The sequence below is a fragment of the Heterocephalus glaber genome, unplaced genomic scaffold, assembly GCF_053883595.1.
Source record: "Heterocephalus glaber isolate CG9 unplaced genomic scaffold, H.glaber_assembly_v1.0 deba00001550, whole genome shotgun sequence".
NCBI classification, from domain to species: Eukaryota; Metazoa; Chordata; class Mammalia; order Rodentia; family Bathyergidae; genus Heterocephalus; species Heterocephalus glaber.
In genome coordinates this window covers 12,464,823-12,476,856 of record NW_028258343.1, presented here as the reverse complement: position 1 = coordinate 12,476,856, position 12,034 = coordinate 12,464,823, and the positions used below count along the sequence as shown (strand labels likewise).

At 36.8% G+C, this 12,034-nt stretch overlaps 1 pseudogene; it reads right to left on the bottom strand.

The window, feature by feature from the left end:
- Positions 1-2,340: 2,340 nt before the first annotated feature.
- LOC101710781 (vacuolar protein sorting-associated protein 26A pseudogene) lies at positions 2,341-3,240 on the bottom strand (annotated as a pseudogene).
- Between the last annotated feature and the right edge of the window lie 8,794 nt (positions 3,241-12,034).

The following is a 12,034-nucleotide window of genomic DNA, read 5'->3' as shown; positions in this document are numbered from 1 at the left end:
TTCTGAAATCACATTTTCTGTAACAAGGCAAGATTCCCATAATAATACCATGGTTATTGACTAAATCAGTTGTATCAGAGGTCAAAAGGTTTGAGTTGGACAATTGAAGTGAAAGATCTTTTTTCCCCTCAACAGCTTAGTATACTAAAAAGATTCCCTAATTAGTAGTTTATATTTAGGTTTAATGCTTATTTTTATTTAATATATCTTTTTTGGTTATCTCAGCTGTTGGACTTTGACGAGCTGAAGAAACCATTGCAAATAGAGTTACAAAGGAACTATTTCAGGTGGAATATAACATGATATTTGAGGTTTGGGGATATAGCTCATATAGCTGAATGGTGGAGCATTCTCCTAGCATGCTCAAGGCCCTGGGTTTGATTCCCAGCCATGTGACAAAAGCCCACTAGAATATATATTAGATGGTCTATGGGAAAATACCATTTGATGCCATTAACAATGTTTTAAAAATATAGGAGGGATGATTTAAGTATGGATTAGATTTGAATAAATACTGTATTAAGCCCTCAGAAACAATTTTTTTAATTCTAGGATTTCTTAAAACTTTACAATAGCAAGCAATTGGAAAAAGATAATTTTTCTGAGCAATTGATATAGGTAAAAATCCAAATGTTCAAAAATATGGTTCTTAAATTTCCTTACAGACCGATTCATGTTCAGTTTCAAATCTAGCAAGGAAGACCCAAGTGTGTTTTTTATTAAAGCTTAAACAACCAGCTAGTGTAATGTTCCTGAAGTTTCATCCATCATGCTACCAATTTCTTCATACTAGGGAAACATTATATTCTCTTGTTATGTCTCAAAGACAAGAAACACATTCAAAAAGTTTTGCCAATAACAAATGAATAATTGAAGCAGTGGAATTCATAGACAGCCTCATACTTGCTCAATGGTGTTCAGAAGGTAGGGCGAGGAGATTTTCAGTGCATTTTGCCATAGCATGAACTGTGCCCAGTTGATTCTTAAGTGGTGAAATCTACAGACTTACTTTTGGTTTTTTTCTGGTCCTATGGAATTCAGAGCTCATGCAGCAATTAGTAGTTGAAATAGCATCAGAAATCACCATGACTGTAGGTTAGGAAAACAATTCTTTCTGTAGAGCATACAAAAGAAAATCAGGACTAGGCTTTTAGTAGAAATTATGGCAGGAAGCAATAAAGAAAACTTATTGTTCTAATATTGTTAGTAGATTAAGAGTGTGTATTCTTCACGAGAAAATATCTGAAAGTTAGAAATCAGACAATGAAGTGAATTTCTTTACTTAGCATAGCAGGCTATTGCATCAGACATGATCAAGAAAACTTGTAACATGTTTCCCTCTGAAGTTCACCCTGCTCTGTATGTCTCCTTATGTGAAGCAGGAAGTTTTGATATAAACATCTTGCCACTATTCTATTCTGCCATTTTGACTTAGGAAAATGTATTCTTAGTAATTAATGTAAAATAAAATGAATGAATGCAAAATTCATAAATGATTATTTTTCTGACCCAAATTTAGATGTGCACAATGGGATCAAAGATCGTTGTTTTTGGACATACAACACACAGAGACACAAGCACACATCAAAAAGCCCACAGTGGCTTACGCCATGATAGGTGAAAATTGACCTGGATAAAATTCCCATAAATCAGTTAATCATTGAGATTCATATTGAAAGTTATTGTGCTGAAAATAAGTTTAGTAAAACTGAAAATGTCACAAAAAATAATAGTAGCTAGTTGTGCCACTTTGAATGTTAATAAAGGGATTAACCTGACTTGATAAACTTGGAAAAAAATTAGTCTAGATAAAAATTTATCATTAAAGGTATAATCCTGATGAAAATATTTATTCTTATAAACACCGATTCACATTGCTGAATTAAAAGTACACTAGATCAGATTCCAGTACATAAAAAAGACCATAAATTATATCTTATATTCAATTTTATGAATTATTGTTCACTTATTGCCACTTACTTAACTCTTCACTTATGCCAGTTTAACGATTACTTACGAGTACATGACCAACCATTTGTTTCAGAGTTAAACACACACATATACACACACACAGTTTACATCTTTTTTTTTCAAATGAAAATCTTTAACGTTTATGCTGATGCAATGTCTGAGTGCTTATCATCAAAGTGTGCAGTTAAAAACATAAAACTAAAAAAAGCAGCTTAGGAAATCTCCAGTGTTTCAAAGAAAGCACTTTTTAAAATGTTTATACATGAACATTTAGTTATACTGTAAAATAAATGCAGCACTGTAAGATAAAGGAAGACTATTATATATGGAGTTTTGTTCTCTTTCCCCCGCTACATGCTGCAACCATCTTTAACCTGCTGAACTTAACAGTTACGGATTTTTTTCCTTTTTTCCTCCTATTCAGTTCACATTTCAGGCTGTTCAGCAGATGCCTGTGAGTCTGGAGATTCAAATCGCTGGTGAAAGTTCTTTCTCTGTTTCCTCAGTTTTTCAGGAGCTTTTCTCCATAAGATGATTTCCTGCTGCTTGAAGTACCTTCTGTCTTCCTCATCAACAAGCACTAGATTCAAAAAGTACCTCACTGAAAATTTTTTGTTCACATCTCTCATTGTTGGTGTTGGGTCATACCCTGCTAAAAACAGTCTTATTGGAATGGATTCACCTTTTACTGGTGCACCATCCATTATTTCATATTTGGCCATAGTTTCTGTTTCCGTTGTAGTACTGGGTCCAATTCCTGTGATCTCTTTTTTGATCGGCTGTTAACTCCATGTGTTGTATTTTTATTCTTACGAATAAGAAGTAAATTCTTCCAACAATCACATCCTTTAAATGACACTTTGATTTATTATATTCAAACTCTATATGTAGACAATCTTCAATGCCCACTTCCATTTTAATAGAGTTGTTAACATCAGGATAGGTGGCAAGTTGGTGAACAATAAGATCATACTCTTTCACCATGTCCGTCAGTCTTCTCACTATTGTCACCTTAAGAAAATACCAATTTGACCTACAAATTCACTTCTAATTCCTTGGTGCTCTAACCTCCTTCCAGGTTGCTTAAAGGCTAGGTTTACCTTTCCTGAAACAGATGCTCCATCATAGAAGAGATAGTGTTTTTCCACTTTGCCATCTTCAGTCTTCATCTCTTCCATTTTCCTTGTTTCCCCATCATTAAGGACAACACCAATCTGACAAATGGGACCAGAAAAGCCTCCAAGAAAACTCATTGTCAGCGCCGCCGCCGCCGCCTCCCCCCCCCCCGCCCCCACTCCGCTCTTCCCTCAGAAAAACTCCCGACCCGGCTCCCTCTGCCCCGTCCCACAGTTTACATCTTATTAGCTCGGTGAGAGATTTGGCACAGTATTTAATGTTTTGCATATGTCATCCAGCTTTGATTTGATGAAACATCATCACTCTTTTTCAAATTCATGGTGCTCTATGTTTATTTTATTTATTTATGTATTTATGTATGTAGTATTTATTTATTTATTTGGTACCAGGGATCGAACTCAGGTCCTTGCGCTTGCGAGGCAGGTGGCAGAACCACTGAGCTAAATCCCCGGCCCTCTATGTTTATTTTTAAAATAAAAACAATTCGCACTTACTAGACATTCTGTTTGTTTGTGTTAATGAATTTAAAGACTTCCTAGATATCTTTGAGCATTTAGCAAAGACTAAAAAATTATAAATTTTAATTTCAGCATTATAAGTTCCATTTTAATAACTAAATTTTTTTTTACCACCAAGTCTACTTAGTGTATTTTAGAATATTTTAAAATTTGAACTTATTTCAGCTGGATATGCACAATTTTCATGATGATCCAGGCTTCAACATTTCAACAGTTTGATTTCCTCTCTGACTTTATTTCTTGTGTCCTTTCTGTTATTAACTCTTTCCTTAGGAATCATCCACATGCATTTTTCCTCCCTTTTCTCACAGCTAACTTCTTAGTCTACACACAGAAAACACCGTGGCTGGACTGCTTTGCTTTGCCTGCCTTTGTTATTTCCCACTCCTCTGTGTCCTTCACATTGGTACCTTGCAGCCTGGGATCCCTTTGTCTCTAATGACGCCTTTCATATCACACTCAGACTTCTGGTTCTGGGATTTCAATTTTCAAAATCTGGCTTATTTTACTGCTCAACATTGTTTTCCAATTCATTCAGTCTTCCCTCATCAGATCTATACTCTCAGTTTTCTCACGTAGATACCCACAATCTCCCTTTGTCTGCTTCTCTCCAACTATAATGTCCTCTGTCTTTTTATTACCATTCGATGATTCCACACTGACCTCTCTGAATTCACATTTCAATTTCCACATCATCTTTGTTTTTCTAGATAATATCAGCCTATGTTGAAACTATGTATAATTGACTCTATACATAAGTTAAACCATGGAATTTTCTGGAATTGACCATTTTCATTAAGGAAGCCCCTCTCCCTATATTTTAAACTCGGAAAAGGAAAGTTAATAATGCCTTAGCTAGCCTATGCTAAGCAATAGATGCCATTACATCAGCAAGTAATAGACAAAATTGAAATCAAATACTGAGATCTAAGGAATAAAAAATGGCTTAAAGTATTCTGTACAGGGTCGGTGATTTAGCTCAATGGTTCCGCCTCCTGCCTCGAAAACACAAGGACCAGAGTTCAATCCCCGGTACCAAAAAAAACCCCCCCAAAATTCTCTACAAATACTGCAATACCAAATATGTGCTATTGTCAGATTGTACAGGCCTTAAAATTGCTACATGAAAGAAAGGACTGAAAAACAGAAATGCCAATTGCAGGGATTCACATATTCTTTTGATATCACACATAGAATGAAAAGAGTTAGAATGTAAATTTAAGAGAAGAAAAGAAACTATTCAGTGGATATAGCTTTTTCTATAAATATAACTTATTTTATCAAGGATAACTAGAATCTAGCTAAATAAAGAACTCAGTACTGATTTTAGCAATGACTATCCTTGACATAAAGGTTTATACAGATCACTAAATTGTAAGAAATTTTGTTGGCAGAAAGCTATCTGATGTGCATCATAGATACTAGCCTTCAGAGAATTTAAAAACAATAACACAACTCTTAGTGAATCTGCTTATTGTCACTATGTTCTAGCAATTCTAAACAAAATAATAAAATATTCCTAAAAAAACAATTTTTCATCGTTTGCATAATTGACATACATTTTGTTCAGTTTTAAGTTTAGATATATATGTGTATTTCAAATAAGCACATTTTTATTATCATTTAATAAAAATTGTTTTCTCCATAAAAGCTTGCTCAAAAATCTCCCATTTCATAATAAACTTCAACACCTGGAGTCTCAGCTGCATACATTCATTTCTGAGAGCAAATTCTTAAGGGTTCTGAATCCTTCACATTTCCTTGGGACATAGTTTGTGGCCACAACTCCCATGGCACTATATATTCCTGCCTTTTATGACTGGATTCAAAATAAACATTGACAGAATGGTTAGTAAGAGGAAGAAACAGAACGTAAGTTACTGCAATTCTACCACTTTACATAGCTTCTTGGAGTTTTTATTAATGCTTAAAACTTTTCAACCAATAGGGAGATTTAACTGCCCTGCATTAGTGTTCTTCATAGAAGCAGAAATAGTAAGATAGATCCAATCATCTGTTGACAGCCCCAGAGGCTTATTTCCAAGACACCTTCAAATACCCCCCAAATCTGTGGATACTCAAGTCCCTTATATACAATGGTGTAGTATTTGCATATAACCCACACATATGCTCTCATGTATTTTAAATCATGTCTAGATTATTTATAATATCTAATATAAGTGCTCTATATAAATATTTATTAAACTATATTGTTTAGAAGATCATGACAAGAAAAGCAAATTTGTGCATTTTCAGTACAGACTCAACCATCATAGTCTTAACTATATTTTCAATCTGTGGGTAGTTAAATCTGTGGATGCAAACCCCACAGATATATAGGGTGAAACACACACACACACACACATGCACACACACACACACACACACACACACACAGAGTTCAGCCCTCTTTCCCCTCTGTTCCATTTGGGCCCATCTGGGTTGAATGATATTCACCCACACTGAGGAGGACCATGTGCTTTACTGAAAACCTCAGCTGACAGGCTAATCTCTTTCAGAAATACTCTCACAGACCTACCTGGAGCTGCTTGCTGTTTGCCCAGGTACTGAGCATCTGGTGGCCTAGTCAAAGTGGCAGATAAAATTAACCACCACATTTTCCTAAATTGGATTCTAAAAATCAACAGAATTACAATTTCTAAAATTTATTGTGGCATAAGATTTTATGATTCTTTGTCACCTTATCTTATGCTTAAGAATTTTCCTGTTTGTAGTAGTTTGGTTTCTTCATGTGAAGAAAAAAAAATAAAGTTAAAGTTAATAAAAATATTCTGTAATTAAGGACAAACAAAAATAAACAGCTCACTTATCCTCCTAAAGAACCAGATCACAGCAAGGCATATTTAGATAACATCATTTATAAAACTGAGTAAGTTAAACTTTCAAACAGAAGAGGTACTCTTGTTTATTCATTTGATAGACTAAAATGCAAGTATAAGAATATTTTTTGTTTTTCAAAAAATACATTAACCCATATTAATTTGTTGTTCTGACACACTGGAAGGCCTGGAACATTCATGGCCCTCCTAGTATCAAACTGACTTCTTCAACTAATTCCTTAAAGACGGTCTTAAGCAATGTGGAATGACTAATATGAAAAATCTCTTTCAGGGCCATGATGTAGATGTATACTTCTCTACAGGTGTAGAAGTTCATTTATCCTGAAATACTTGATCTAGAGGCCTTTTCAATGGCTCAGCTGTGAGAGAGTTTGGTTGGAGTAGGGGTAAGATTATAAAGAATTCTGAATAGACAACTTTTTACTCTGCCTATGGATATGGCTGGTCCTGTGTCCAGATATTATACTATACAACCTTAGGAAAACTATAGCAGATGCAAGCTTCTTGCTGCCAGGACTGAACTTTTCCTAACAAGTAAGGACTCTTTGGTGCCAATTTGGTAGTTATTTTCTCAAGAGATTGAAAACATTTTATTATATTCATATGTTTCCATGGTAACTCCCATAAGAGCAAATATTGAGTGTGCCTAAAGTGCTCTCAGTATTGTTTTCCATCTATGAATTTTACAGATCTTTAATATTTACTTTAATAACCTATTGTTATCACCTCATTCCTATTTTATACAAAGAAAAATGGAGAGAGGATAGAGGATAGGTGACTTGAACCGAGATTGCCAGTACTCAAAACTGAACAGTAAGAAGCTTGCACAACAGTCTGCATCCTAGGTCACACTCTCTACCCTCTGCTGATGACCTGGGAGAAGCTCCCTTCAGTGTGGAAGGAGGAGGCTCCCAGGCAGAGTGGCCCCCACAACGCGGTTACCTCTGTGGTTTCAGTTTCCACATTGTCTTCAGACTTTAACAGTTCAACCAGAGTCTGATCTTTTTGAAGCCAGGAGTTTTATTTTTATCTTTGTTTACTGATTGTAAAATGAATGAGTTCATGTTATTTGCTGTGTGAAGGGCAGAGCAGGAGAAGTCAGTTATTTAAGTGGAGATCCGATCTGCGTCTAATGAGTCTCTGTTGCTTTCACAAGACCCGAGGGGTTGTTTTGTAAATAACTGGCACCATAACCAAGTCTGAACTGATTGCTGTCTTGTAATAAAGTGCGCAACAAAGACATACTGTACCTTTCATGGCCGAACGTGACTTTTGAGAAGCACCTTCAAAGCATCAATTTTTAGCAAAACAAGAAATTTTAAAAATTGAATCAGAGTCCACCATGCTTCTGAGTACAACCTGAGTGTAAGGACAGAGGAAATTGTTAATCCAAGCCACAAAGATGCAGCTGGCGATATCCAGGATATGAGGAACTCTGCAGGCAGATGCCCAATGTTCTTCTATAACAAAATGCAAGGAAAAATAAAAGGAAGGAGTATCAATAGTTTTAAATGAGACTTTAACGAATCAACTAAATATCATGTGTGGATCCCAACTTTAACCAATAAAACTGAAACAAAACACAGTGGTACATCGGTTCACAAACTTAATTCGGTTCACGATCCTGGAAGATGACCATCTTTATGTTCGTGTGGGAAAGATGGCCGCAGTCCAGTTCATCACCCAATGCAGAGTTCGCAAACAAAAACAACATTTTGCCAAACACTTATGTTTGCAAACCAAATTGCTTGCAAACAAAAACTTTTGCACTGTAAAACAAATGAAAATTGGAGAAGTTTGGTTAGTGATTGGATATTTGCTAACACTAAGGAATTATTAAGGAGATATGACTATCTCCTTAGGTATGAAAATGGTATTTTAAAAAAATCTTTAAAAACATGCCTGACTTATTTATAAATGAAATGATAGAATGGCTTAGATTTGCTGTAAATCTATGGCAGATTTACCATGAGTTGAAAGTTATTTGAAATGAGTCTTGAAAATAGAAGATGGTTTATCAGAGGAGGGGAAGGGCATGGAGAACAGAGGAGAGGCGAGGATGTGGTTAAGGAACGACATGTGCATGTATGGGGACATCACAGTGAAGCTCTTTAATTTATGATTGAATAACTATAATCAAAAGTCAGATAATTTAGAAATGTTTTAAAAACAGCTGGGTCCTGTATGTGCATGATAGACTTGTAAGCCATTTTGCTGAAAAAAAAAAATTCAACTTTTTACTCTGGAAAAGTTTAAATCATAAAAGTAGTGAAATTAGCCTAACACAGTTTTCTTATATGAAAACCTGGTCTCATCATTCGTTAGTCACTTCGCCCTATGAGAGCCATAGTGCTGGGTGCCAAACCGCCCAAATTAAAATATCAACTTAGAATATCAACCGTCATTTGTTTTGTTCCTCTATCTGTAATTTGCATAAAGCTGGCAGGGACAACTTGTCTCTGTACCATGTAGCCTCAGCCACAGGACTCACCTGGGTTCTGGAAGATGTCCTTTCAAGGGGATTCATTATTGCCTGTGTTGCCTGTCAGTTTGAGAATCCAGCCAGGCATATGAGTAAGGGGCTTTGGTTCCTGTCAATCTGAGTTACTGGGGCTTCCAAGAGACATGGTGGCTATGTTCTAAATGCAAGTGTCGTGAAAAACAAGAAGCAGAAATTCACAATTGTTTAAGGCCTCAATAAAAAAGCTGGTACAGTGGCATTTCCTTTGTCTGTGGGTCAAAGGATCACACAGTCCAGAAATGACTCCACCTCATTAGGGTGGTATCAAGACTTCTGAGGCCATGTTTTAAAGCTGCCTTCTTTGTAGTTACTCTTTTATCAAAATAAATCGACTAAATGTTATTTATATCTGGATCTGGAGATATCAGCTGCTGTTTTAAATGGCAGGCCCAGCGCATTAGAGTAGATGGTGACTACATTCAAATAGGCAACAGTAGGGCAGGATGAGGTATGAAAGGACCAGCATATCACTGGAATTGTTTGCAATGGCTGGAGTTAAAGTGGGTGGCAGGGGAGGTGGCCTCTTCTTGATCTTCTGACTGTGACTGCCCTCCAGCCTCACTGCTGGGTCACAGGCATGAGCCAAGCTGGCTCATCATCACGGCTATTGGCTCACTCCTTTCCTCTAGTTTGTGGCCCTACCAAGTAGTTGCTGCCTCCTAGTATGCTCATGAATGTAGTTTGGACAAGAGATTTTGAAATAGCATGGAAATTATGGAGAGTTGACAAGGACAGATTTGTAGACAAGTTTTAGGGCTAAAAGAGTAATTAGGAAAAAGGGGCATTTGGTGTACATTCAACTGTGAAAAACAGATTTACCTCTACAAGTATGAAAACATTCATCCAGCTAGCCATGTTCTCAAGGTTGGAACCATGAGTAAATAATGACTTGGAATGTAAGTTATTTTTCTTCTGAGCCTTTTCCCTCTCATTTTTAACTGTGCTTTGTTGCCAACTATACCTTCTGGGGATCCTTTTCTGCTTAACTGATTTCCATCCATCTGTCTTTAAGGAATTATTTTAATTGATACATTTGCTTTGTTACCCACTTCTGATGGAACTATCATCTTAGACATTTCTAGATTCTGTTGTTCCACAGACATTTATTAAGTACCTTCTGTGAATTGTGCCTTGCTCTGGAGGACAGAGCTATTGAGATTTTAAATGAAAAATATATTTCATACGAGAATGCTGTGGGAACACAGTGGAAAGGGAATAAACTTTGCCTGAGGAAGTTGGAAAAAGCTGCATAGAGCAGGTGACATGTGAGCTGAACTTTGATGGATGGGTGGGAACCCAATGGTTAAAGAGAAAGGAAATAACATGTTTGAATGTCCAGAGTTGTGAAAAATTCATAGTATGTTGTGTGATAGTTTAATGAGCTGACTCAGTAGGGAGCAATATGATTGGTGAGGTGCTTCTTTCTCTTGTCATTTTTTTTCTGACCTAGACAAAAAATATTCCAGGGAATTAAAGCACCCTGTATCACAGACCAGCAAAAACACTTGCTTCAAAAAGTGTTCCTCATCCTCATCTTGGGTGCAGAAAAAATCCCATATGCTAAACCAAGGAGTTTAACTGATGGGTAGAAAATGGTCAATGGCAGATTTAAGCAGGTAAATGAAATGATTGTTAAGTCTTAGAGGAGACAATGTCAGAGAGAGGATGGGCTGGATAGATGGGAAAGAAATGGAAGTGGCAGTCAACAAGAATTCTTGTTTTATTGGCTAAGGAGGTGAAAGCAGGAGAGGAAGAGAGGCACTGAGTTTGGGTACTTGGTACTACGGCGATGTCATTTGCTGACAAGGAGGACCTTTTTGGAGGAGAGAGTAGTGGGGGATGAATTCATCTATGGCTACTGATACTCAAAGAGTTGGAAGAACATCCAGGAATTGTAATGGGTGTGCCATTTGGGAGAGAGCAAGATGAGGTTGTGAACATGTGGGGAAGTAGTTGCTGAGGTTGTGGAAATAGACATCTTCAGAAATACTTGAACTTAGTGCCTTCTCCACTCCATACGGTGATACTTGTACACTTTTGAAAAATTTCTAGACTTATAAATGAGCTTAAAGTGGATTATGTAAAGTCTGGTTAACTTGACAGCACATCAGTATTTCTCAGAGTCCCAGGCCCCCAACTCTGTTTATGGTTGTTTTGAGGCAGTCATGCTTTTTTTTTTTTTGGTACTGGGAATGGAACTCTGGACCTAGTGCTTGTCAGGCAGGTATGATGTTAAAATCCCTGGCCCAGAAAGTTACACTCTGCATGGTTTTATACTTTCCTCCTTTGAGTCCCTGCATTCAAAGTCTCCAACCATTCTTACCCCCTTGACAATCAATTCTTTTTCCAATTTTCTCTTTCCCTTTGACTCATGATTGATGTCTTCAGTCTAAGTCTTTTTCATTCTGTCTGTCTCACGAATCACTCACTCTTAACCATCCCAAGATTTCTATTAGAAAAGGAGTACTTCTCTTATTTCCCATTGTTGGGGTCCCCTCAGTGGGAGACTGGAACCTGAAGACAGTATCCGACGAAACCTATTAAATGAAGGAGCATGGGGACCAGAACTCTGTGTGAAGTTAAGGCAAGGTTTATTGGTAATATTCTTCTTTTATACATTTTTCTGTAGGATACATCAATCATTAACAATTTACAATGCTATTCAACTAACCACCAGTTATATCTGTGACTACATAAAGGATCTAAAGAACCAGCTCCTTTAACTATGTTCCTTTAATCTTAGTGCATCTTATCTAAATCATTCTGGCTACTTAAAGCTTCTAAAAAGTTAGCTGTTCTTATACCAAGCAAATATTTGAGAGTCTCAAGGGACCACAGCAGAATGAACACTTTGGGATTGACAAACAGCCTTCTGAAGTTATCTTTCATTTCTCTATCTGGACCTGCCACAGACATCAGGACAATCTGTCTTCCCAAGGCTCTCCAAGGGCCCGAGAACTTCTCATATCCTCCACATCCCATAGTGGTGAGCTGCTCATAGGCCTATGGTTATTATTTGCTTTGAA